Raw genomic sequence first — 25,890 nt, 5'->3', positions numbered from 1 at the left:
ACACAAAAAAACCTTTTAAACAATGCAAGTGTGAATCAAATCCACAATACTCTTTTAGAAGAAAGATATTTCTTGGAAATCATTTTAAAGTTCAAGCTGAAATGACAAATGTCTTGAAATATGTACTAGAATCCTTTGAGCAAGTGGCAATTAAAGACTGTGACATTATTGGCCTCACGCCACTGATTTTCTGGAAAGTCTCAGATGACCCAGATGGGACTCGAACCCACAAGATGTGCGTCAATTGCACAATGCTGAGCTCCAAAGTCTTGTTCCACAATTGCAGTTTTACAAGAGTAGTACTGCTGTTTTTGAGTAGTACTGTCTTTCTAATAAACTGCATGTACATTGTAGCGAAAAACCTTTTAAACAATGCAAGTGTGAATCAAACCAACAATACTCTTTTAGAAGAAAGATATGTCTTGGAAATCATTTTAAAGTTCAAGCTGAAATGACAAATGTCTTGAAATATGTACAAGAATCCTTTAAGCAAGTGGCAATTAAAGACTGTGACATTATTGGCCTCACGCCACTGATTTTCTGGAAAGTCTCAGATGACCCAGATGGGACTCAAAACCCACAATCCTCAGCTCCGAAGGCTGATGCCTTATCCATTAGGCCACTGGGCCACAATTTCTAGATAGAGCAATGGGTATTTCTGCACAAGAATATTACAGTCAGAGCATTAATTAATGTTTTTAAATTGCAGGTAGTACACTCAAAGAAGGTTTTTGATTACCTAGATGTGAGTCAATTGCACAATGCTGAGCTCCAAAGTCTTGTCCCACAATTGCAGTTTTACTAGAGTTGTATTCCTGTATTTCAGTAGTACTGTCTTTCTAATAAACTGCATGTACATTGTAGCGAAAAAACTTTTAAACAATGCAAGTGTGAATCAAACCGACAATACTTTTTTAGAAGAAAGATATGTCTTGGAAATCATTTTAAAGTTCAAGCTGAAATGACAAATGTCTTGAAATATGTACAAGAATCCTTTGAGCAAGTGGCAATTAAAGACTGTGACATTATTGGCCTCACGCCACTGATTTTCTGGAAAGTCTCAGATGACCAAGATGGGACTCGAACCCACAAGATGTGCGTCAATTGCACAATGCTGAGCTCCAAAGTCTTGTTCCACAATTGCAGTTTATCAAGTGTAGTACTGCTGTTTTTGAGTAGTACTGTCTTTCTAATAAACTGCATGTACATTGTAGCGAAAAACCTTTTAAACAATGCAAGTGTGAATCAAACCAACAATACTCTTTTAGAAGAAAGATATTTCTTGGAAATCATTTTAAAGTTCAAGCTGAAATGACAAATGTCTTGAAATATGTACAAGAACCCTTTAAGCAAGTGGCAATTAAAGACTGTGACATTATTGGCCTCACGCCACTGATTTTCTGGAAAGTCTCAGATGACCCAGATGGGACTCAAACCCACAATCCTCAGCTCTGAAGGCTGATGCCTTATCCATTAGGCCACTGGGCCACAATTTCTAGATAGCGGAATGGGTATTTCTGCACAAGAATATTACAGTCTTGAAATATGTACAAGAATCCTTTGAGCAAGTGGCAATTAAAGACTGTGACATTATTGGCCTCACGCCACTGATTTTCTGGAAAGTCTCAGATGGGACTCGAAACCCACAATCCTCAGCTCCGAAGGCTGATGCCTTATCCATTAGGCCACTGGGCCACAATTTCTAGATAGCGGAATGGGCATTTCTGCACAAGAATATTACAGTCAAAGCATTAAATAATGTTTTTAAATTGTAGGTAGTACATTCAAAGAAGGTTTTTGATTACCTAGATGTGAGTCAATTGCACAATGCTGAGCTCCAAAGTCTTGTCCCACAATTGCAGTTTTACTAGAGTCGTATTCCTTTATTTCAGTAGTACTGTCTTTCTAATAAACTGCATGTACATTGTAGGCTCCCGCCAACACAAAAAAAAACCTTTTAAACAATGCAAGTGTGAATCAAACCGACAATACTCTTTTAGAAGAAAGATATTTCTTGGAAATCATTTTAAAGTTCAAGCTGAAATGACAAATGTCTTGAAATATGTACAAGAATCCTTTGAGCAAGTGGCAATTAAAGACTGTGACATTATTGGCCTCACGCCACTGATTTTCTGGCAAGTCTCAGATGACCCAGATGGGACTCGAACCCACAAGATGTGCGTCAATTGCACAATGCTGAGCTCCAAAGTCTTGTTCCACAATTGCAGTTTAACAAGAGTAGTACTGCTGTTTTTGAGTAGTACTGTCTTTCTAATAAACTGCATGTACATTGTAGCGAAAAACCTTTTAAACAATGCAAGTGTGAATCAAACCAACAATACTCTTTTAGAAGAAAGATATTTCTTGGAAATCATTTTAAAGTTCAAGCTGAAATGACAAATGTCTTGAAATATGTACAAGAATCCTTTGAGCAAGTGGCAATTAAAGACTGTGACATTATTGGCCTCACACCACTGATTTTCTGGAAAGTCTCAGATGACCCAGATGGGACTCGAACCCACAAGATGTGCGTCAATTGCACAATGCTGATCTCCAAAGTCTTGTTCCACAATTGCAGTTTAACAAGAGTAGTACTGCTGTTTTTGAGTAGTACTGTCTTTCTAATAAACTGCATGTACATTGTAGCGAAAAACCTTTTAAACAATGCAAGTGTGAATCAACCAACAATACTCTTTTAGAAGAAAGATATTTCTTGGAAATCATTTTAAAGTTCAAGCTGAAATGACAAATGTCTTGAAATATGTACAAGAACCCTTTAAGCAAGTGGCAATTAAAGACTGTGACATTATTGGCCTCACGCCACTGATTTTCTGGAAAGTCTCAGCTGACCCAGATGGGACTCCAACCCACAATCCTCAGCTCCGAAGGCTGATGCCTTATCCATTAGGCCACTGGGCCACAATTTCTAGATAGCAGAATGGGTATTTCTGCACTAGAATATTACAGTCAAAGCATTAAATAATGTTTTTAAATTGTAGGTAGTACATTCAAAGAAGGTTTTTGATTACCTAGATGTGAGTCAATTGCACAATGCTGAGCTCCAAAGTCTTGTCCCACAATTGCAGTTTTACTAGAGTTGTATTCTTGTATTTCAGTAGTACTGTCTTTCTAATAAACTGCATGTACATTGTAGGCTCCCGCCAACAGAAAAAAAACCTTTTAAACAATGCAAGTGTGAATCAAACCAACAATACTCTTTTAGAATAAAGATATTTCTTGGAAATCATTTTAAAGTTCAAGCTGAAATGACAAATGTCTTGAAATATGTACAAGAATCCTTTGAGCAAGTGGCAATTACAGACTGTGACAAAATTGGCCTCACACCACTGATTTTCTGGAAAGTCTCAGATGACCCAGATGGGACTCGAACCCACAAGATGTGCGTCAATTGCACAATGCTGATCTCCAAAGTCTTGTTCCACAATTGCAGTTTAACAAGAGTAGTACTGCTGTTTTTGAGTAGTACTGTCTTTCTAATAAACTGCATGTACATTGTAGCGAAAAACCTTTTAAACAATGCAAGTGTGAATCAAACCAACAATACTCTTTTAGAAGAAAGATATTTCTTGGAAATCATTTTAAAGTTCAAGCTGAAATGACAAATGTCTTGAAATATGTACAAGAATCCTTTGAGCAAGTGGCAATTAAAGACCGTGACATTATTGGCCTCACGCCACTGATTTTCTGAAAAGTCTCAGATGACCCAGATGGGACTCGAAACCACAATCCTCAGCTCCGAAGGCTGATGCCTTATCCATTAGGCCACTGGGCCACAATTTCTAGATAGCGGAATGGGTATTTCTGCATAAGAATATTACAGTCAAAGCATTAAATAATGTTTTTAAATTGTAGGTAGTACATTCAAAGAAGGTTTTTGATTACCTAGATGTGAGTCAATTCCACAATGCTGAGCTCCAAAGTCTTGTCCCACAATTGCAGTTTTACTAGAGTTGTATTCCTTTATTTCAGTAGTACTGTCTTTCTTATAAACTGCATGTACATTGTAGGCTCCCGCCAACACAAAAAAAAACCTTTTAAACAATGCAAGTGTGAATCAAACCGACAATACTCTTTTAGAAGAAAGACATTTCTTGGAAATCATTTTAAAGTTCAAGCTGAAATGACAAATGTCTTGAAATATGTACAAGAATCCTTTGAGCAAGTGGCAATTAAAGACTGTGACATTATTGGCCTCACGCCACTGATTTTCTGGAAAGTCTCAGATGACCCAGATGGGACTCGAACCCACAAGATGTGCGTCAATTGCACAATGCTGAGCTCCAAAGTCTTGTTCCACAATTGCAGTTTAACAAGAGTAGTACTGCTGTTTTTGAGTAGTACTGTCTTTCTAATAAACTGCATGTACATTGTAGCGAAAAACCTTTTAAACAATGCAAGTGTGAATCAAACCAACAATACTCTTTTAGAAGAAATATATTTCTTGGAAATTATTTTAAAGTTCAAGCTGAAATGACAAATGTCTTGAAATATGTACAAGAATCCTTTGAGCAAGTGGCAATTAAAGACTGTAACATTACTGGCCTCACGCCACTGATTTTCTGGAAACTCTCAGATGACCCAGATGGGACTCGAACCCACAAGATGTGCGTCAATTGCAAAATGCTGAGCTCCAAAGTCTTGTTCCACAGTTGCAGTTTAAAAAGAGTAGTACTGCTGTTTTTGAGTAGTACTGTCTTTCTAATAAACTGCATGTACATTGTAGCGAAAACCCTTTTAAACAATGCAAGTGTGAATCAAACCAACAATACTCTTTTAGAAGAAAGATATTTCTTGGAAATCATTTTAAAGTTCAAGCTGAAATGACAAATGTCTTGAAATATGTACAAGAATCCTTTGAGCAAGTGGCAATTAAAGACTGTGACATTATTGGCCTCACGCCACTGATTTTCTGGAAAGTCTCAGATGACCCAGATGGGACTCGAACCGACAATCCTCAGCTCCAAAGGCTGATGCCTTATCCATTAGGCCACTGGGCCACAATTTCTAGATAGCGGAATGGGTATTTCTGCACAAGAATATTACAGTCAAAGCATTAAATAATGTTTTTAAATTGTAGGTAGTACATTCAAGGAAGGTTTTTGATTACCTAGATGTGAGTCAATTGCACAATGCTGAGCTCCAAAGTCTTGTCCCACAATTGCAGTTTTACTAGAGTTGTATTCCTGTATTTCAGTAGTACTGTCTTTCTAATAAACTGCATGTACATTTTAGGCTCCCGCCAACACAAAAAAAACCTTTTAAACAATGCAAGTGTGAATCAAATCCACAATACTCTTTTAGAAGAAAGATATTTCTTGGAAATCATTTTAAAGTTCAAGCTGAAATGACAAATGTCTTGAAATATGTACAAGAATCCTTTGAGCAAGTGGCAATTAAAGACTGTGACATTATTGGCCTCACGCCACTGATTTTCTGGCAAGTCTCAGATGACCCAGATGGGACTCGAACCCACAAGATGTGCGTCAATTGCACAATGCTGAGCTCCAAAGTCTTGTTCCACAATTGCAGTTTAACAAGAGTAGTACTGCTGTTTTTGAGTAGTACTGTCTTTCTAATAAACTGCATGTACATTGTAGCGAAAAACCTTTTAAACAATGCAAGTGTGAATCAAACCAACAATACTCTTTTAGAAGAAAGATATTTCTTGGAAATCATTTTAAAGTTCAAGCTGAAATGACAAATGTCTTGAAATATGTACAAGAATCCTTTGAGCAAGTGGCAATTAAAGACTGTGACATTATTGGCCTCACACCACTGATTTTCTGGAAAGTCTCAGATGACCCAGATGGGACTCGAACCCACAAGATGTGCGTCAATTGCACAATGCTGATCTCCAAAGCCTTGTTCCACAATTGCAGTTTAACAAGAGTAGTACTGCTGTTTTTGAGTAGTACTGTCTTTCTAATAAACTGCATGTACATTGTAGCGAAAAACCTTTTAAACAATGCAAGTGTGAATCAACCAACAATACTCTTTTAGAAGAAAGTTATTTCTTGGAAATCATTTTAAAGTTCAAGCTGAAATGACAAATGTCTTGAAATATGTACAAGAACCCTTTAAGCAAGTGGCAATTAAAGACTGTGACATTATTGGCCTCACGCCACTGATTTTCTGGAAAGTCTCAGATGACCCAGATGGGACTCGAACCCACAATCCTCAGCTCCGAAGGCTGATGCCTTATCCATTAGGCCACTGGGCCACAATTTCTAGATAGCAGAATGGGTATTTCTGCACAAGAATATTACAGTCAAAGCATTAAATAATGTTTTTAAATTGTAGGTAGTACATTCAAAGAAGGTTTTTGATTACCTAGATGTGAGTCAATTGCACAATGCTGAGCTCCAAAGTCTTGTCCCACAATTGCAGTTTTACTAGAGTTGTATTCCTGTATTTCATTAGTACTGTCTTTCTAATAAACTGCATGTACATTGTAGGTTCCCGCCAACACAAAAAAAACCTTTTAAACAACGCAAGTGTGAATCAAACCAACAATACTCTTTTAGAAGAAAGATATTTCTTGGAAATCATTTTAAAGTTCAAGCTGAAATGACAAATGTCTTGAAATATGTACAAGAATCCTTTGAGCAAGTGGCAATTAAAGACTGTGACATTATTGGCCTCACGCCACTGATTTTCTGGAAAGTCTCAGATGACCCAGATGGGACTCGAACCCACAAGATGTGCGTCAATTGCACAATGCTGAGCTCCAACGTCTTGTTCCACAATTGCAGTTTAACAAGAGTAGTACTGCTGTTTTTGAGTAGTACTGTCTTTCTAATAAACTGCATGTACATTGTAGCGAAAAACCTTTTAAACAATGCAAGTGTGAATCAAACCAACAATACTCTTTTAGAAGAAAGATATTTCTTGGAAATCATTTTAAAGTTCAAGCTGAAATGACAAATGTCTTGAAATATGTACAAGAATCCTTTGAGCAAGTGGCAATTAAAGACTGTGACATTATTGGCCTCACGCCACTGATTTTCTGGAAAGTCTCAGATGACCCAGATGGGACTCGAACCCACAAGATGTGCGTCAATTGCACAATGCTGAGCTCCAAAGTCTTGTTCCACAATTGCAGTTTAACAAGAGTAGTACTGCTGTTTTTGAGTAGTACTGTCTTTCTAATAAACTGCATGTACATTGTAGCGAAAAACCTTTTAAACAATGCAAGTGTGAATCAAACCAACAATACTCTTTTAGAAGAAATATATTTCTTGGAAATTATTTTAAAGTTCAAGCTGAAATGACAAATGTCTTGAAATATGTACAAGAATCCTTTGAGCAAGTGGCAATTAAAGACTGTAACATTACTGGCCTCACGCCACTGATTTTCTGGAAAGTCTCAGATGACCCAGATGGGACTCGAACCCACAAGATGTGCGTCATTTGCACAATGCTGAGCTCCAAAGTCTTGTTCCACAGTTGCAGTTTAACAAGAGTAGTACTGCTGTTTTTGAGTAGTACTGTCTTTCTAATAAACTGCATGTACATTGTAGCGAAAACCCTTTTAAACAATGCAAGTGTGAATCAAACCAACAATACTCTTTTAGAAGAAAGATATTTCTTGGAAATCATTTTAAAGTTCAAGCTGAAATGACAAATGTCTTGAAATATGTACAAGAATCCTTTGAGCAAGTGGCAATTAAAGACTGTGACATTATTGGCCTCACGCCACTGATTTTCTGGAAAGTCTCAGATGACCCAGATGGGACTCGAACCGACAATCCTCAGCTCCGAAGGCTGATGCCTTATCCATTAGGCCACTGGGCCACAATTTCTAGATAGCGGAATGGGTATTTCTGCACAAGAATATTACAGTCAAAGCATTAAATAATGTTTTTAAATTGTAGGTAGTACATTCAAAGAAGGTTTTTGATTACCTAGATGTGAGTCAATTGCACAATGCTGAGCTCCAAAGTCTTGTCCCACAATTGCAGTTTTACTAGAGTTGTATTCCTGTATTTCAGTAGTACTGTCTTTCTAATAAACTGCATGTACATTTTAGGCTCCCGCCAACACAAAAAAAAACTTTTAAACAATGCAAGTGTGAATCAAATCCACAATACTCTTTTAGAAGAAAGATATTTCTTGGAAATCATTTTAAAGTTCAAGCTGAAATGACAAATGTCTTGAAATATGTACAAGAATCCTTTGAGCAAGTGGCAATTAAAGACTGTGACATTATTGGCCTCACGCCACTGATTTTCTGGCAAGTCTCAGATGACCCAGATGGGACTCGAACCCACAAGATGTGCGTCAATTGCACAATGCTGAGCTCCAAAGTCTTGTTCCACAATTGCAGTTTAACAAGAGTAGTACTGCTGTTTTTGAGTAGTACTGTCTTTCTAATAAACTGCATGTACATTGTAGCGAAAAACCTTTTAAACAATGCAAGTGTGAATCAAACCAACAATACTCTTTTAGAAGAAAGATATTTCTTGGAAATCATTTTAAAGTTCAAGCTGAAATGACAAATGTCTTGAAATATGTACAAGAATCCTTTGAGCAAGTGGCAATTAAAGACTGTGACATTATTGGCCTCACACCACTGATTTTCTGGAAAGTCTCAGATGACCCAGATGGGACTCGAACCCACAAGATGTGCGTCAATTGCACAATGCTGATCTCCAAAGTCTTGTTCCACAATTGCAGTTTAACAAGAGTAGTACTGCTGTTTTTGAGTAGTACTGTCTTTCTAATAAACTGCATGTACATTGTAGCGAAAAACCTTTTAAACAATGCAAGTGTGAATCAAACCAACAATACTCTTTTAGAAGAAAGATATTTCTTGGAAATCATTTTAAAGTTCAAGCTGAAATGACAAATGTCTTGAAATATGTACAAGAACCCTTTAAGCAAGTTGCAATTAAAGACTGTGACATTATTGGCCTCACGCCACTGATTTTCTGGAAAGTCTCAGATGACCCAGATGGGACTCAAACCCACAATCCTCAGCTCCGAAGGCTGATGCCTTATGCATTAGGCCACTGGGCCACAATTCCTGGATAGCGGAATGGGTATTTCTGCACAAGAATATTACAGTCAAAGCATTAAATAATGTTTTTAAATTGTAGGTAGTACATTCAAAGAAGGTTTTTGATTACCTAGATGTGAGTCAATTGCACAATGCTGAGCTCCAAAGTCTTGTCCCACAATTGCAGTTTTACTAGAGTTGTATTCCTGTATTTCATTAGTACTGTCTTTCTAATAAACTGCATGTACATTGTAGGTTCCCGCCAACACAAAAAAAACCTTTTAAACAACGCAAGTGTGAATCAAACCAACAATACTCTTTTAGAAGAAAGATATTTCTTGGAAATCATTTTAAAGTTCAAGCTGAAATGACAAATGTCTTGAAATATGTACAAGAATCCTTTGAGCAAGTGGCAATTAAAGACTGTGACATTATTGGCCTCACGCCACTGATTTTCTGGCAAGTCTCAGATGACCCAGATGGGACTCGAACCCACAAGATGTGCGTCAATTGCACAATGCTGAGCTCCAAAGTCTTGTTCCACAATTGCAGTTTAACAAGAGTAGTACTGCTGTTTTTGAGTAGTACTGTCTTTCTAATAAACTGCATGTACATTGTAGCGAAAAACCTTTTAAACAATGCAAGTGTGAATCAAACCAACAATACTCTTTTAGAAGAAAGATATTTCTTGGAAATCATTTTAAAGTTCAAGCTGAAATGACAAATGTCTTGAAATATGTACAAGAATCCTTTGAGCAAGTGGCAATTAAAGACTGTGACATTATTGGCCTCACACCACTGATTTTCTGGAAAGTCTCAGATGACCCAGATGGGACTCGAACCCACAAGATGTGCGTCAATTGCACAATGCTGATCTCCAAAGCCTTGTTCCACAATTGCAGTTTAACAAGAGTAGTACTGCTGTTTTTGAGTAGTACTGTCTTTCTAATAAACTGCATGTACATTGTAGCGAAAAACCTTTTAAACAATGCAAGTGTGAATCAACCAACAATACTCTTTTAGAAGAAAGATATTTCTTGGAAATCATTTTAAAGTTCAAGCTGAAATGACAAATGTCTTGAAATATGTACAAGAACCCTTTAAGCAAGTGGCAATTAAAGACTGTGACATTATTGGCCTCACGCCACTGATTTTCTGGAAAGTCTCAGATGACCCAGACGGGACTCGAACCCACAATCCTCAGCTCCGAAGGCTGATGCCTTATCCATTAGGCCACTGGGCCACAATTTCTAGATAGCAGAATGGGTATTTCTGCACAAGAATATTACAGTCAAAGCATTAAATAATGTTTTTAAATTGTAGGTAGTACATTCAAAGAAGGTTTTTGATTACCTAGATGTGAGTCAATTGCACAATGCTGAGCTCCAAAGTCTTGTCCCACAATTGCAGTTTTACTAGAGTTGTATTCCTGTATTTCATTAGTACTGTCTTTCTAATAAACTGCATGTACATTGTAGGTTCCCGCCAACACAAAAAAAACCTTTTAAACAACGCAAGTGTGAATCAAACCAACAATACTCTTTTAGAAGAAAGATATTTCTTGGAAATCATTTTAAAGTTCAAGCTGAAATGACAAATGTCTTGAAATATGTACAAGAATCCTTTGAGCAAGTGGCAATTAAAGACTGTGACATTATTGGCCTCACGCCACTGATTTTCTGGAAAGTCTCAGATGACCCAGATGGGACTCGAACCCACAAGATGTGCGTCAATTGCACAATGCTGAGCTCCAACGTCTTGTTCCACAATTGCAGTTTAACAAGAGTAGTACTGCTGTTTTTGAGTAGTACTGTCTTTCTAATAAACTGCATGTACATTGTAGCGAAAAACCTTTTAAACAATGCAAGTGTGAATCAAACCAACAATACTCTTTTAGAAGAAAGATATTTCTTGGAAATCATTTTAAAGTTCAAGCTGAAATGACAAATGTCTTGAAATATGTACAAGAATCCTTTGAGCAAGTGGCAATTAAAGACTGTGACATTATTGGCCTCACGCCACTGATTTTCTGGAAAGTCTCAGATGACCCAGATGGGACTCGAACCCACAAGATGTGCGTCAATTGCACAATGCTGAGCTCCAAAGTCTTGTTCCACAATTGCAGTTTAACAAGAGTAGTACTGCTGTTTTTGAGTAGTACTGTCTTTCTAATAAACTGCATGTACATTGTAGCGAAAAACCTTTTAAACAATGCAAGTGTGAATCAAACCAACAATACTCTTTTAGAAGAAAGATATTTCTTGGAAATTATTTTAAAGTTCAAGCTGAAATGACAAATGTCTTGAAATATGTACAAGAATCCTTTGAGCAAGTGGCAATTAAAGACTGTAACATTACTGGCCTCACGCCACTGATTTTCTGGAAACTCTCAGATGACCCAGATGGGACTCGAACCCACAAGATGTGCGTCAATTGCAAAATGCTGAGCTCCAAAGTCTTGTTCCACAGTTGCAGTTTAACAAGAGTAGTACTGCTGTTTTTGAGTAGTACTGTCTTTCTAATAAACTGCATGTACATTGTAGCGAAAACCCTTTTAAACAATGCAAGTGTGAATCAAACCAACAATACTCTTTTAGAAGAAAGATATTTCTTGGAAATCATTTTAAAGTTCAAGCTGAAATGACAAATGTCTTGAAATATGTACAAGAATCCTTTGAGCAAGTGGCAATTAAAGACTGTGACATTATTGGCCTCACGCCACTGATTTTCTGGAAAGTCTCAGATGACCCAGATGGGACTCGAACCGACAATCCTCAGCTCCGAAGGCTGATGCCTTATCCATTAGGCCACTGGGCCACAATTTCTAGATAGCGGAATGGGTATTTCTGCACAAGAATATTACAGTCAAAGCATTAAATAATGTTTTTAAATTGTAGGTAGTACATTCAAAGAAGGTTTTTGATTACCTAGATGTGAGTCAATTGCACAATGCTGAGCTCCAAAGTCTTGTCCCACAATTGCAGTTTTACTAGAGTTGTATTCCTGTATTTCAGTAGTACTGTCTTTCTAATAAACTGCATGTACATTTTAGGCTCCCGCCAACACAAAAAAAACCTTTTAAACAATGCAAGTGTGAATCAAATCCACAATACTCTTTTAGAATAAAGATATTTCTTGGAAATCATTTTAAAGTTCAAGCTGAAATGACAAATGTCTTGAAATATGTACAAGAATCCTTTGAGCAAGTGGCAATTAAAGACTGTGACATTATTGGCCTCACGCCACTGATTTTCTGGCAAGTCTCAGATGACCCAGATGGGACTCGAACCCACAAGATGTGCGTCAATTGCACAATGCTGAGCTCCAAAGTCTTGTTCCACAATTGCAGTTTAACAAGAGTAGTACTGCTGTTTTTGAGTAGTACTGTCTTTCTAATAAACTGCATGTACATTGTAGCGAAAAACCTTTTAAACAATGCAAGTGTGAATCAAACCAACAATACTCTTTTAGAAGAAAGATATTTCTTGGAAATCATTTTAAAGTTCAAGATGAAATGACAAATGTCTTGAAATATGTACAAGAATCCTTTGAGCAAGTGGCAATTAAAGACCGTGACATTATTGGCCTCACGCCATTGATTTTCTGAAAAGTCTCAGATGACCCAGATGGGACTCGAACCCACAATCCTCAGCTCCGAAGGCTGATGCCTTATCCATTAGGCCACTGGGCCACAATTTCTAGATAGCGGAATGGGTATTTCTGCATAAGAATATTACAGTCAAAGCATTAAATAATGTTTTTAAATTGTAGGTAGTACATTCAAAGAAGGTTTTTGATTACCTAGATGTGAGTCAATTCCACAATGCTGAGCTCCAAAGTCTTGTCCCACAATTGCAGTTTTACTAGAGTTGTATTCCTTTATTTCAGTAGTACTGTCTTTCTTATAAACTGCATGTACATTGTAGGCTCCCGCCAACACAAAAAAAAACCTTTTAAACAATGCAAGTGTGAATCAAACCGACAATACTCTTTTAGAAGAAAGACATTTCTTGGAAATCATTTTAAAGTTCAAGCTGAAATGACAAATGTCTTGAAATATGTACAAGAATCCTTTGAGCAAGTGGCAATTAAAGACTGTGACATTATTGGCCTCACACCACTGATTTTCTGGAAAGTCTCAGATGACCCAGATGGGACTCGAAGCCACAAGATGTGCGTCAATTGCACAATGCTGATCTCCAAAGTCTTGTTCCACAATTGCAGTTTAACAAGAGTAGTACTGCTGTTTTTGAGTAGTACTGTCTTTCTAATAAACTGCATGTACATTGTAGCGAAAAACCTTTTAAACAATGCAAGTGTGAATCAAACCAACAATACTCTTTTAGAAGAAAGATATTTCTTGGAAATCATTTTAAAGTTCAAGCTGAAATGACAAATGTCTTGAAATATGTACAAGAACCCTTTAAGCAAGTGGCAATTAAAGACTGTGACATTATTGGCCTCACGCCACTGATTTTCTGGAAAGTCTCAGATGACCCAGATGGGACTCAAACCCACAATCCTCAGCTCCGAAGGCTGATGCCTTATGCATTAGGCCACTGGGCCACAATTCCTGGATAGCGGAATGGGTATTTCTGCACAAGAATATTACAGTCAAAGCATTAAATAATGTTTTTAAATTGTAGGTAGTACATTCAAAGAAGGTTTTTGATTACCTAGATGTGAGTCAATTGCACAATGCTGAGCTCCAAAGTCTTGTCCCACAATTGCAGTTTTACTAGAGTTGTATTCCTGTATTTCATTAGTACTGTCTTTCTAATAAACTGCATGTACATTGTAGGTTCCCGCCAACACAAAAAAAACCTTTTAAACAACGCAAGTGTGAATCAAACCAACAATACTCTTTTAGAAGAAAGATATTTCTTGGAAATCATTTTAAAGTTCAAGCTGAAATGACAAATGTCTTGAAATATGTACAAGAATCCTTTGAGCAAGTGGCAATTAAAGACTGTGACATTATTGGCCTCACGCCACTGATTTTCTGGAAAGTCTCAGATGACCCAGATGGGACTCGAACCCACAAGATGTGCGTCAATTGCACAATGCTGAGCTCCAACGTCTTGTTCCACAATTGCAGTTTAACAAGAGTTGTACTGCTGTTTTTGAGTAGTACTGTCTTTCTAATAAACTGCATGTACATTGTAGCGAAAAACCTTTTAAACAATGCAAGTGTGAATCAAACCAACAATACTCTTTTAGAAGAAAGATATTTCTTGGAAATCATTTTAAAGTTCAAGCTGAAATGACAAATGTCTTGAAATATGTACAAGAATCCTTTGAGCAAGTGGCAATTAAAGACTGTGACATTATTGGCCTCACGCCACTGATTTTCTGGAAAGTCTCAGATGACCCAGATGGGACTCGAACCCACAAGATGTGCGTCAATTGCACAATGCTGAGCTCCAAAGTCTTGTTCCACAATTGCAGTTTAACAAGAGTAGTACTGCTGTTTTTGAGTAGTACTGTCTTTCTAATAAACTGCATGTACATTGTAGCGAAAAACCTTTTAAACAATGCAAGTGTGAATCAAACCAACAATACTCTTTTAGAAGAAATATATTTCTTGGAAATTATTTTAAAGTTCAAGCTGAAATGACAAATGTCTTGAAATATGTACAAGAATCCTTTGAGCAAGTGGCAATTAAAGACTGTAACATTACTGGCCTCACGCCACTGATTTTCTGGAAAGTCTCAGATGACCCAGATGGGACTCGAACCCACAAGATGTGCGTCAATTGCACAATGCTGAGCTCCAAAGTCTTGTTCCACAGTTGCAGTTTAACAAGAGTAGTACTGCTGTTTTTGAGTAGTACTGTCTTTCTAATAAACTGCATGTACATTGTAGCGAAAACCCTTTTAAACAATGCAAGTGTGAATCAAACCAACAATACTCTTTTAGAAGAAAGATATTTCTTGGAAATCATTTTAAAGTTCAAGCTGAAATGACAAATGTCTTGAAATATGTACAAGAATCCTTTGAGCAAGTGGCAATTAAAGACTGTGACATTATTGGCCTCACGCCACTGATTTTCTGGCAAGTCTCAGATGACCCAGATGGGACTCGAACCCACAAGATGTGCGTCAATTGCACAATGCTGAGCTCCAAAGTCTTGTTCCACAATTGCAGTTTAACAAGAGTAGTACTGCTGTTTTTGAGTAGTACTGTCTTTCTAATAAACTGCATGTACATTGTAGCGAAAAACCTTTTAAACAATGCAAGTGTGAATCAAACCAACAATACTCTTTTAGAAGAAAGATATTTCTTGGAAATCATTTTAAAGTTCAAGCTGAAATGACAAATGTCTTGAAATATGTACAAGAATCCTTTGAGCAAGTGGCAATTAAAGACTGTGACATTATTGGCCTCACACCACTGATTTTCTGGAAAGTCTCAGATGACCCAGATGGGACTCGAACCCACAAGATGTGCGTCAATTGCACAATGCTGATCTCCAAAGTCTTGTTCCACAATTGCAGTTTAACAAGAGTAGTACTGCTGTTTTTGAGTAGTACTGTCTTTCTAATAAACTGCATGTACATTGTAGCGAAAAACCTTTTAAACAATGCAAGTGTGAATCAAACCAACAATACTCTTTTAGAAGAAAGATATTTCTTGGAAATCATTTTAAAGTTCAAGCTGAAATGACAAATGTCTTGAAATATGTACAAGAACCCTTTAAGCAAGTGGCAATTAAAGACTGTGACATTATTGGCCTCACGCCACTGATTTTCTGGAAAGTCTCAGATGACCCAGATGGGACTCAAACCCACAATCCTCAGCTCCGAAGGCTGATGCCTTATGCATTAGGCCACTGGGCCACAATTTCTGGATAGCGGAATGGGTATTTCTGCACAAGAATATTACAGTCAAAGCATTAAATAATGTTTTTAAATTGTAGGTAGTACATTCAAAGAAGGTTTTTGATTACCTAGATGTGAGTCAATTGCACAATGCTGAGCTCCAAAGTCTTGTCCCACAATTGCAGTTTTACTAGAGTTGTATTCCTGTATTTCATTAGTACTGTCTTTCTAATAAACTGCATGTACATTTTAGGCTCCCGCCAACACAAAAAAAACCTTTTAAACAATGCAAGTGTGAATCAAATCCACAATACTCTTTTAGAAGAAAGATATTTCTTGGAAATCATTTTAAAGTTCAAGCTGAAATGACAAATGTCTTGAAATATGTACAAGAATCCTTTGAGCAAGTGGCAATTAAAGACTGTGACATTATTGGCCTCACGCCACTGATTTTCTGGAAAGTCTCAGATGACCCACACTGTTAGACTTTGCCGTAATTTTACAGTTACTTACCGCAAAAAACCCCAGTAAAATACCATTTATATTATTTACGGTTAACTACTGTAATATGCACTGCATTGTGGGTATTTTTAATGAAATTTACAGTAACTTACTGTATATGGGTATTTGCAGTACTTTACTGTTTATGCAAAAGCAGTAGTGGTACTGTAAATGCATCTCTGATATATGAATGAGCATATAAGCACTGTACAATTAAGGTGTAATCATTGCCTTATAATTCATGGGATGACTGCACTTTTGTTCATTGTGTACACAACTTGAAATTACTTATAGGGCTATATGCATTTTGTATTTATGTTTTAGGCATATTAAAATGTCATATGATAATGTTTTATAGATTTTTCCCCCCATCTTGTTCTGCAGATGAAAATCATGAATCTGCATTCTCATTTATAAGCTATATGCACACACGCTGAAAGTTAAATAAAAAAAAACCAACAACACATGAATGGAAAGATTTCAAATGAGTTCTTAGTGAGAGACCAGAGTAATTTTTATATTAGCATTTTCTCCAATAAATATATATATATATTAAATGCACAACTGGTTCCCGTCTATGGTTCCCATACAGGCAATCATTTTATTTATTTATTTATTTTTTATTATTTATGCCAGGTAAAACAGCACACGTGTGGTGATATAAATGTATTTTTTCATTATTTTAAATTATATATATATAAACTTTGCTTACACCTCACAAAATTTAAATTGTTGCTCTCGTGCAAAGCCCGCGACAACCTGGCAGAATCTATTTTTTAGATCTATGGGCAGAATGTAAACTGAGGTTTGTTGTGTGACGTCACGTGTCGAGAGTGCGCGCGCTCCTACGTCCCTGCTGACTGAGTGGATCGCATCCCTTAGACGCCAGCTGTGAGTTTTTCGGAGGTAAGTAATTTTTACTGAACAAATTCTTTTATACATTACTTTTACAAAGTAAATTAATACCAATATCAATTAAATATAGCTAAATGTATGAAGAAAGTAAATAATAAAATCTAATAGGCTATTACAGGAGAATCTGAAGGAACTTTCCTCAAAAACCGCCGTTTTCATATCCCATTAACTTAACTTACATGTCATAGAATTGACTGACTGCCTTTTCCAGCAACGTTAGATGGACCCAATCTAGTATTTACACAAACAATGGTTTCCCGTCTTTTTTACGACCAGTTATGGCATATTTTACTCGTCAGTTAACGTTAAATGTGTGTGGTGTTTAGGACCTAACGTTAGGCCTAGCGCGTTTTCTCAAAGGCACTCTCTCGCGCTCTCTCATAACAAAGTGTAACTTACACGATGTAAGAGATGTGACGGCTACATACACATTCTGGATTCACTCTGCACAGGACAGAAATATGACATGTTAAAATAGTAACGAATTTAAAGCAATGTAAAGGCAGACTAATAGATTAATAGAAAAATATTCATTGCAACATATTTTAGAAATTCTATGTCAATTATTGGTAAAACTGTAATCTGATTGACTGTGTAAGTGATCAATCTAGCAGTAATCCTAGATCTGTGATTTATCATGTTCATAACATATAGTCATATTAGCCAATAATCATAGATGAAAAATAATGTTTCTTCTTTTTCTCTCTTTTCCCTGTGTCAACAGGAGCTAACTACAGCTCAAAGGCTCTTTTAAGAGCCACAGCACTGAGCATCTTTGGCTTTGTAAGTATATGTTTTGACTAACTATCAGATGCATTATGTGATTAACATTGTAATGCATAACTTGCAAGGGCTCTACGCTTACATTTATTTTTAGGAGCACTTGTGTGAATCAAGAAACATTTCTGATTATTTTCAGTTGTACACTTTTTTTTCAGGATTCTTTGAATAGAAAGTTCAAAAGAACAGCATTTAAGTTATCTGAAATAGAAAGCACTACTGTTCAGTCAGTAATTTTTTTTTTTTTTTTGGTTGTTGAATGAAATTAATACTTTTATTTAGCAAGGATGCATTATATTGACCAAAAGTGACAGTAAAAATATTTGTAATGCTACAAAAGCTTTATATTTCAGATTTAAGTTTGAAGGGCTATTAAGTTACTCAGTGTACCTTTTACGTAATTGTACATTCAGGCAATTAAAGGGATAGTTCACCCAAAAATAAAAATACTGTCAGTAACCCTCATGTTGTAAACTCATGACCATTTCTCACACATTTTCTCTGTTTTTGTTTTTTGTTTAGTTTTTTTCAGATCAGCCATCAGTGGTTTACCGGTATGGAGGCCAGTCAAGACCAACTGGGATGCTTTTTCATGCTTCATGCTTTTTTTGCGTATTGTCATGATCTCTGCTTTGATTTGTTATGAATTCAGTTTTGAATTCTTCTTTTGATTCTAAACTGAACTCAATGGCTCTGCGAATTGGGTAAGAGACAAACATAAATTACTTAATTGGGGAATTTGAGAGATGAAACCATGCTGATGACCTGGGTCTGTGGTAGAGTAGTGAGTTTGATGTGTTATTAAAATCGAGGTTCTGTGGGGTGCGGACTGATGTGGCAGTGAACCCGAGGTTACACCGTGAGTCAGTCCTAGAGCTTCTCCTGTATGATTTTAGGGGAAAATCGGGCCTATTGGATACGTCCAATATATTTCTTAGGCGCTGAAAGAACACCACAGACACAGTATAATCACCATGGGAAAATCTCAGAGTTGTGAAAAATATGATACGCCGGTGTTTTGCCAGATGAGAAGTTTATCTATGTATCATCTTTTTACTCTTTTATTTAATTTTATAACTGTATCGTATATCTCTTTTAATTCCTTATAAAACTGTTTTAAAGTGCCCCTATTATGCTATTTTAAAGTTTCCTAATGTTGTTTTGCAGTCTCCTACAACAGGTTTAGATGCATCAAAGGTCAAAAAACTGTTTAATATTCTCATAATATATATTTGCACATCACCACATTTTTCAATGATTCTCAAACTACTCGTCAGATGAATCAATCTCTCTAAATCCCTCCTTTTCACAAGCTATTCTGCTCTGATTGGCCAGAATGCTCAGTCTGTTGTGATTGGTTTACCGCGTACAGCGCGTGTGTCGAAAACAAAAACGCCCATTGCCATAACAACATCAGCTGTCCTGAGGCTTCCTACACCGTAAACTAAACACAGTGACGAACAATGACGTCGATTTTACCATATCAATCCGAGCGCGAGTCCAATAATGAAACATTGGAAGAACTCGTTATTCAACCCGAACCTCCATCACAAGGACGACTCGAGCAGGACGTTTCTCAGTGATACACTACTCAGTTTGAGGTACATTGTGAGATGCTGCAACTGTAATTCCTCAGTATCCGCATTAAAGGGTTAGTTAACCCAAAAATGAAAATTCTGTCAGTAATTACCCACCCTCATGTTGTTCTAACCCCGTAAGACTTTTGTTCATCTTCGGAACACAAATGAAGATATTTTTGATAAAATCTGAGAGCTGGATCACTCCTCCATAGGCTTCTATCGGATTGAAACTTGCCGGGCCAGAAGCGCTGCGCAGTTACACTGCGTGAACTAACTAGAGGCCCACAGAGAAGGAAATGAATAGTTGAATAAAGTTGTTATTTATTTTTTTGCGCACAAAAAGTATTCTCGTCACTTGATAAACTTAAGGTTGAGCCACTGTAGTCACTCGGACTATTTTAACGATGTCTTTAATAACTTTTCTGACCCGGCAAGTTTCAATCCCTTAGAAGCCTATGGAGGAGTGAGACAGCTCTCAGATTTAATCAAAAATATCTTCATTTGTGTCCCGAAGATGAACAAAAGTCTTACGGGGTTGGAACAACATGAGAGTGAGTAATTACTGACAGAATTTTCTTTTTTGGGTGAACTATCCCTTTAACAAGTGCATGTCCATCAACAAACCGATTATTTTACTTGTACTTAATTATTTACAGAGTATTTTTCTAATTTATTGCGGTGAACACGTGGAAACTGTATCAATAACAGTGGATACATTAGCCGAGCTCTAGCGTGAATGACTGATGTAACAAAACAAATCTTGCTCCATGCTTAATCTTTCCTCAAAGTAGTCAGAACGACAGACAATCTGCATTAATAGACAGTTTTAGGTAATAGTGGCCCACAACTGCTTAGCAGAAGTATTTCAGTAAGACCAGTTAGCAGGACACCTACACAATATAAAACTCAAAACTAAGTATTTGAACACCATCTTTCAAGAGCAAGCAGTTCTCGAATCCTGCATTGAACTCAGAGATTTGAGAAGCAGTTGTCAGTAAAATAAATGGAACACAGCAAAAGTTTAGGATTATACTGCTGTGGTATCATGGTAAAGATGAATTTTAACCACTGATTCTTCACATGCTCATGCTTAAACGGTAAAAAAAACTGGCGTATTCAAAAATCCATAATAGGGGCACTTTAATTTTCCTTGCTTTTATTTTGTGATTATTTTAATTCCTTACTGTGTAAAGCACTTTGCCAGAGTGTATGAAATGTGCTATATAAATAAATAAAACTGCCTTGCCTAATGTTGCATCACAATAAATGTATACAATGGATGTAATTGATTGTGACAGTGAATAAAGAATATGCTTATGTACATGGACTCAAGTCACTTTTTGGGAATTTATTAAATTCAATAGCATTCATGTAAAATATAAATTAAAGTAAATTTACTTTTTCATTCTGTAAAAATAAAGTGCAGTAATGTCAATATACTGTAAAATGAAAATGTGGTAAGGGCATCTTACTGTAAAATTAAATCGCGGTTAGGGCATCTTACTGTAAAATTAAATTGCAGTAAGGGCATCTTACTGTAAAATTAAATCGCGGTAAGGGCATCTTACTGTAAAATTAAATCGCGGTAAGGGCATCTTACTGTAAAATGAAATTACAGTAAGGGCATCATACCGTAAAACACATTTACAGGTAAGCTACTGTAAAGGGGAACTTACAGTAACTTACTGGCAATAGTGCTGCCAGTAAGTTACCGCAAAAATACAATAAAATGTCTAACAGTGCAGATGGGACTCGAACCCACAAGATGTGTGTCAATTGCACAATGCTGAGCTCCAAAGTCTTGTTCCACAATTGCAGTTTAACAAGAGTAGTACTGCTGTTTTTGAGTAGTACTGTCTTTCTAATAAACTGCATGTACATTGTAGCGAAAAACCTTTTAAACAATGCAAGTGTGAATCAAACCAACAATACTCTTTTAGAAGAAAGATATTTCTTGGAAATCATTTTAAAGTTCAAGCTGAAATGACAAATGTCTTGAAATATGTACAAGAATCCTTTGAGCAAGTGGTAATTAAAGACTGTGACATGATTGGCCTCACGCCACTGATTTCCTGGAAAGTCTCAGATGACCCAGATGGGACTCGAACCCACAATCCTCAGCTCCGAAGGCTGATGCCTTATCCATTAGGCCACTGGGCCACAATTTCTAGATAGCGGAATGGGTATTTCTGCACAAGAATATTAGGTAACACTTTATTTTACGACCCGCAAACAACTGCGTAAGTAAACCGAAATTACGGTGTAAGTTTCTGTAATTATAGTGTACTTCCGTGTAGGTATAAGGGAACAATATGTTAAGTTTTGGGTAACAAAGGGGTAACAAGCAGATATACAACCTGCAAATAACTTCGTAAGTAAACCGAAATTACGGTGTACGTTTCTGTAATTATAGTGTACCTCCGTGTAGGTATAAGGGAAAAATATGTTAAGTTTTGGGTACTAAAGGGGTAACAAGCAGATATACAAGCAAATTATTTATAATGTTATTATTTTAAAACTAACAGGTACCTATTCTGTTAATATATTCCAGGCAAAAATTGTACGTCTGTTGTATATAAAAGTTATCATCACATTTCTGGCAAAATATGTACAGTGTGATTTCAAGATTATTTCTGTTCTGTTTACAGTTTGTGTTGATGTAATTTCAACATTGTGATTGTTTATTGTTAAACTTGTTTTAATAAATGGTTTTGGTTTAATTGTGCTACTGTACTTTTACAAGTACTAATTTAGAAATTTGTTGATAATGCTAATGGTGAAGCTAGGTTTGTCTGTTTCAGCATACTGGTTTAATGTTGTACTTACCCTGTAACTACACAGAACAAGGAGGTAACAAGTGCCACTTTAATTTACAGCCCGCAGGAGTTACACTTGCCCTGTAAAATACACAGTTGAAACGGGTAACAAACACTACTTACTATGTAACAATACGAAACAACACTATTCGCACAGTAATTACAGAGAAAGGTACTCTTATTAAGAAAAAAAAAAAAACGTTTTAATTACACAGTATATTTGCCCTGACATTTAAGTGTCATTGCAATACAATGTGATAAGGTAAGTACTAAGTACTACATGGTACGGTCTAAATTAAAATCAAACCAGAAACTAATTTTTTTGACTTAACATTAAGTAATCTAGTAAGAAAAGCCAATAAATTAAATTTTTATCATACTGTGCTTACATACATTACAGCCAATTATATATATATGTTTAATTTTCAACCCACAGAGGTCACAATTACCCTGTAACATTGCACAAGAACATATTTTGCCAGAAATGTGATGATAACTTTTATATACAACAGAGGTACAATTTTTGCCTGGAATATATTAACAGAATAGGTACCTGTTAGTTTTAAAATAATTACATTATAAATAATTTGCTTGTAAATCTGCTTGTTACCCCTTTATTACCCAAACCTTAACATATTTTCCCCTTATACCTACACGTAAGTACATTATAATTACAGAAACATACACAGTAATTTTGGTTTACTTACGAAGTTATTTGCAGGTTGTATATCTGCTTGTTACCCCTTTATTACCCAAAACTTAACATATTGTTCCCTTATACCTACACGGAAGTACACTATTATTACAGAAACGTACACCGTAATTTCGGTTTACTTACGCAGTTGTTTGCGGGTCGTAAAATAAAGTGTTACCGAATATTACAGTCAAAGCATTAAATAATGTTTTTAAATTGTAGGTAGTACATTCAAAGAAGGTTTTTGATTACCTAGATGTGCGTCAATTGCACAATGCTGAGCTCCAAAGTCTTATCCCAAAAATTGCAGTTTTACTAGAGTTGTATTCCTTTATTTCAGTAGTACTGTCTTTCTAATAAACTGCATGTACATTGTAGGCTCCCGCCAACACAAAAAAAACCTTTTAAACAATGCAAGTGTGAATCAAACCAACAATACTCTTTTAGAAGAAAGATATTTCTTGGAAATCATTTTAAAGTTCAAGCTGAAATGACAAATGTCTTGAAATATGTACAAGAATCCTTTGAGCAAGTGGTAATTAAAGACTGTGACATGATTGGCCTCACGCCACTGATTTCCTGGAAAGTCTCAGATGACCCAGATGGGACTCGAACCCACAATCCTCAGCTCCGAAGGCTGATGCCTTATCCATTAGGCCACTGGGCCACAATTTCTAGATAGCGGAATGGGTATTTCTGCACAAGAATATTAGGTAACACTTTATTTTACGACCCGCAAACAACTGCGTAAGTAAACCGAAATTACGGTGTAAGTTTCTGTAATTATAGTGTACTTCCGTGTAGGTATAAGGGAACAATATGTTAAGTTTTGGGTAACAAAGGGGTAACAAGCAGATATACAACCTGCAAATAACTTCGTAAGTAAACCGAAATTACGGTGTACGTTTCTGTAATTATAGTGTACCTCCGTGTAGGTATAAGGGAAAAATATGTTAAGTTTTGGGTACTAAAGGGGTAACAAGCAGATATACAAGCAAATTATTTATAATGTTATTATTTTAAAACTAACAGGTACCTATTCTGTTAATATATTCCAGGCAAAAATTGTACGTCTGTTGTATATAAAAGTTATCATCACATTTCTGGCAAAATATGTACAGTGTGATTTCAAGATTATTTCTGTTCTGTTTACAGTTTGTGTTGATGTAATTTCAACATTGTGATTGTTTATTGTTAAACTTGTTTTAATAAATGGTTTTGGTTTAATTGTGCTACTGTACTTTTACAAGTACTAATTTAGAAATTTGTTGATAATGCTAATGGTGAAGCTAGGTTTGTCTGTTTCAGCATACTGGTTTAATGTTGTACTTACCCTGTAACTACACAGAACAAGGAGGTAACAAGTGCCACTTTAATTTACAGCCCGCAGGAGTTACACTTGCCCTGTAAAATACACAGTTGAAACGGGTAACAAACACTACTTACTATGTAACAATACGAAACAACACTATTCGCACAGTAATTACAGAGAAAGGTACTCTTATTAAGAAAAAAAAAAAAACGTTTTAATTACACAGTATATTTGCCCTGACATTTAAGTGTCATTGCAATACAATGTGATAAGGTAAGTACTAAGTACTACATGGTACGGTCTAAATTAAAATCAAACCAGAAACTAATTTTTTTGACTTAACATTAAGTAATCTAGTAAGAAAAGCCAATAAATTAAATTTTTATCATACTGTGCTTACATACATTACAGCCAATTATATATATATGTTTAATTTTCAACCCACAGAGGTCACAATTACCCTGTAACATTGCACAAGAACATATTTTGCCAGAAATGTGATGATAACTTTTATATACAACAGAGGTACAATTTTTGCCTGGAATATATTAACAGAATAGGTACCTGTTAGTTTTAAAATAATTACATTATAAATAATTTGCTTGTAAATCTGCTTGTTACCCCTTTATTACCCAAACCTTAACATATTTTCCCCTTATACCTACACGTAAGTACATTATAATTACAGAAACATACACAGTAATTTTGGTTTACTTACGAAGTTATTTGCAGGTTGTATATCTGCTTGTTACCCCTTTATTACCCAAAACTTAACATATTGTTCCCTTATACCTACACGGAAGTACACTATTATTACAGAAACGTACACCGTAATTTCGGTTTACTTACGCAGTTGTTTGCGGGTCGTAAAATAAAGTGTTACCGAATATTACAGTCAAAGCATTAAATAATGTTTTTAAATTGTAGGTAGTACATTCAAAGAAGGTTTTTGATTACCTAGATGTGCGTCAATTGCACAATGCTGAGCTCCAAAGTCTTATCCCAAAAATTGCAGTTTTACTAGAGTTGTATTCCTTTATTTCAGTAGTACTGTCTTTCTAATAAACTGCATGTACATTGTAGGCTCCCGCCAACACAAAAAAAACCTTTTAAACAATGCAAGTGTGAATCAAACCAACAATACTCTTTTAGAAGAAAGATATTTCTTGGAAATCATTTTAAAGTTCAAGCTGAAATGACAAATGTCTTGAAATATGTACAAGAACCCTTTAAGCATGTGGCAATTAAAGACTGTGACATTATTGGCCTCACGCCACTGGTTTTCTGGAAAGTCTCAGATGACCCAGATGGGACTCGAACCCACAAGATGTGCGTCAATTGCACAATGCTGAGCTCCGAAGTCTTGTTCCACAATTGCAGTTTAACAAGAGTAGTACTGCTGTTTTTGAGTAGTACTGTCTTTCTAATAAACTGCATGTACATTGTAGCGA

At 36.2% G+C, this 25,890-nt stretch overlaps 11 non-coding genes across 11 annotated transcripts; all 11 read right to left on the bottom strand.

The window, feature by feature from the left end:
- Positions 1-555: 555 nt before the first annotated feature.
- Positions 556-629, bottom strand: trnar-ucg (transfer RNA arginine (anticodon UCG)). Its single transcript has one exon. It is a non-coding gene; the product is annotated as a tRNA-Arg (tRNA).
- Positions 630-2,846: 2,217 nt separating this feature from the next.
- trnar-ucg (transfer RNA arginine (anticodon UCG)) lies at positions 2,847-2,919 on the bottom strand. The gene has a single exon. It is a non-coding gene; the product is annotated as a tRNA-Arg (tRNA).
- An 801-nt stretch (positions 2,920-3,720) lies between these two features.
- trnar-ucg (transfer RNA arginine (anticodon UCG)) lies at positions 3,721-3,793 on the bottom strand. Its single transcript has one exon. It is a non-coding gene; the product is annotated as a tRNA-Arg (tRNA).
- Positions 3,794-4,945: 1,152 nt separating this feature from the next.
- On the bottom strand, positions 4,946-5,018 carry trnaq-uug (transfer RNA glutamine (anticodon UUG)). Its single transcript has one exon. It is a non-coding gene; the product is annotated as a tRNA-Gln (tRNA).
- A 1,150-nt stretch (positions 5,019-6,168) lies between these two features.
- On the bottom strand, positions 6,169-6,241 carry trnar-ucg (transfer RNA arginine (anticodon UCG)). The gene has a single exon. It is a non-coding gene; the product is annotated as a tRNA-Arg (tRNA).
- A 1,501-nt stretch (positions 6,242-7,742) lies between these two features.
- trnar-ucg (transfer RNA arginine (anticodon UCG)) lies at positions 7,743-7,815 on the bottom strand. The gene has a single exon. It is a non-coding gene; the product is annotated as a tRNA-Arg (tRNA).
- Positions 7,816-10,189: 2,374 nt separating this feature from the next.
- trnar-ucg (transfer RNA arginine (anticodon UCG)) lies at positions 10,190-10,262 on the bottom strand. The gene has a single exon. It is a non-coding gene; the product is annotated as a tRNA-Arg (tRNA).
- A 1,501-nt stretch (positions 10,263-11,763) lies between these two features.
- Positions 11,764-11,836, bottom strand: trnar-ucg (transfer RNA arginine (anticodon UCG)). The gene has a single exon. It is a non-coding gene; the product is annotated as a tRNA-Arg (tRNA).
- An 801-nt stretch (positions 11,837-12,637) lies between these two features.
- On the bottom strand, positions 12,638-12,710 carry trnar-ucg (transfer RNA arginine (anticodon UCG)). Its single transcript has one exon. It is a non-coding gene; the product is annotated as a tRNA-Arg (tRNA).
- Positions 12,711-21,704: 8,994 nt separating this feature from the next.
- Positions 21,705-21,777, bottom strand: trnar-ucg (transfer RNA arginine (anticodon UCG)). Its single transcript has one exon. It is a non-coding gene; the product is annotated as a tRNA-Arg (tRNA).
- Positions 21,778-23,721: 1,944 nt separating this feature from the next.
- trnar-ucg (transfer RNA arginine (anticodon UCG)) lies at positions 23,722-23,794 on the bottom strand. The gene has a single exon. It is a non-coding gene; the product is annotated as a tRNA-Arg (tRNA).
- Between the last annotated feature and the right edge of the window lie 2,096 nt (positions 23,795-25,890).

Source organism: Rhinichthys klamathensis, unplaced genomic scaffold, assembly GCF_029890125.1.
Source record: "Rhinichthys klamathensis goyatoka isolate OS25496 unplaced genomic scaffold, OSU_Roscu_1.1 h1tg000046l_1, whole genome shotgun sequence".
Lineage (NCBI taxonomy): Eukaryota > Metazoa > Chordata > Actinopteri > Cypriniformes > Leuciscidae > Rhinichthys > Rhinichthys klamathensis.
The sequence above is the reverse complement of the archived record's forward strand: the minus strand, read 5'-3'. Positions and strand labels throughout refer to the sequence as shown.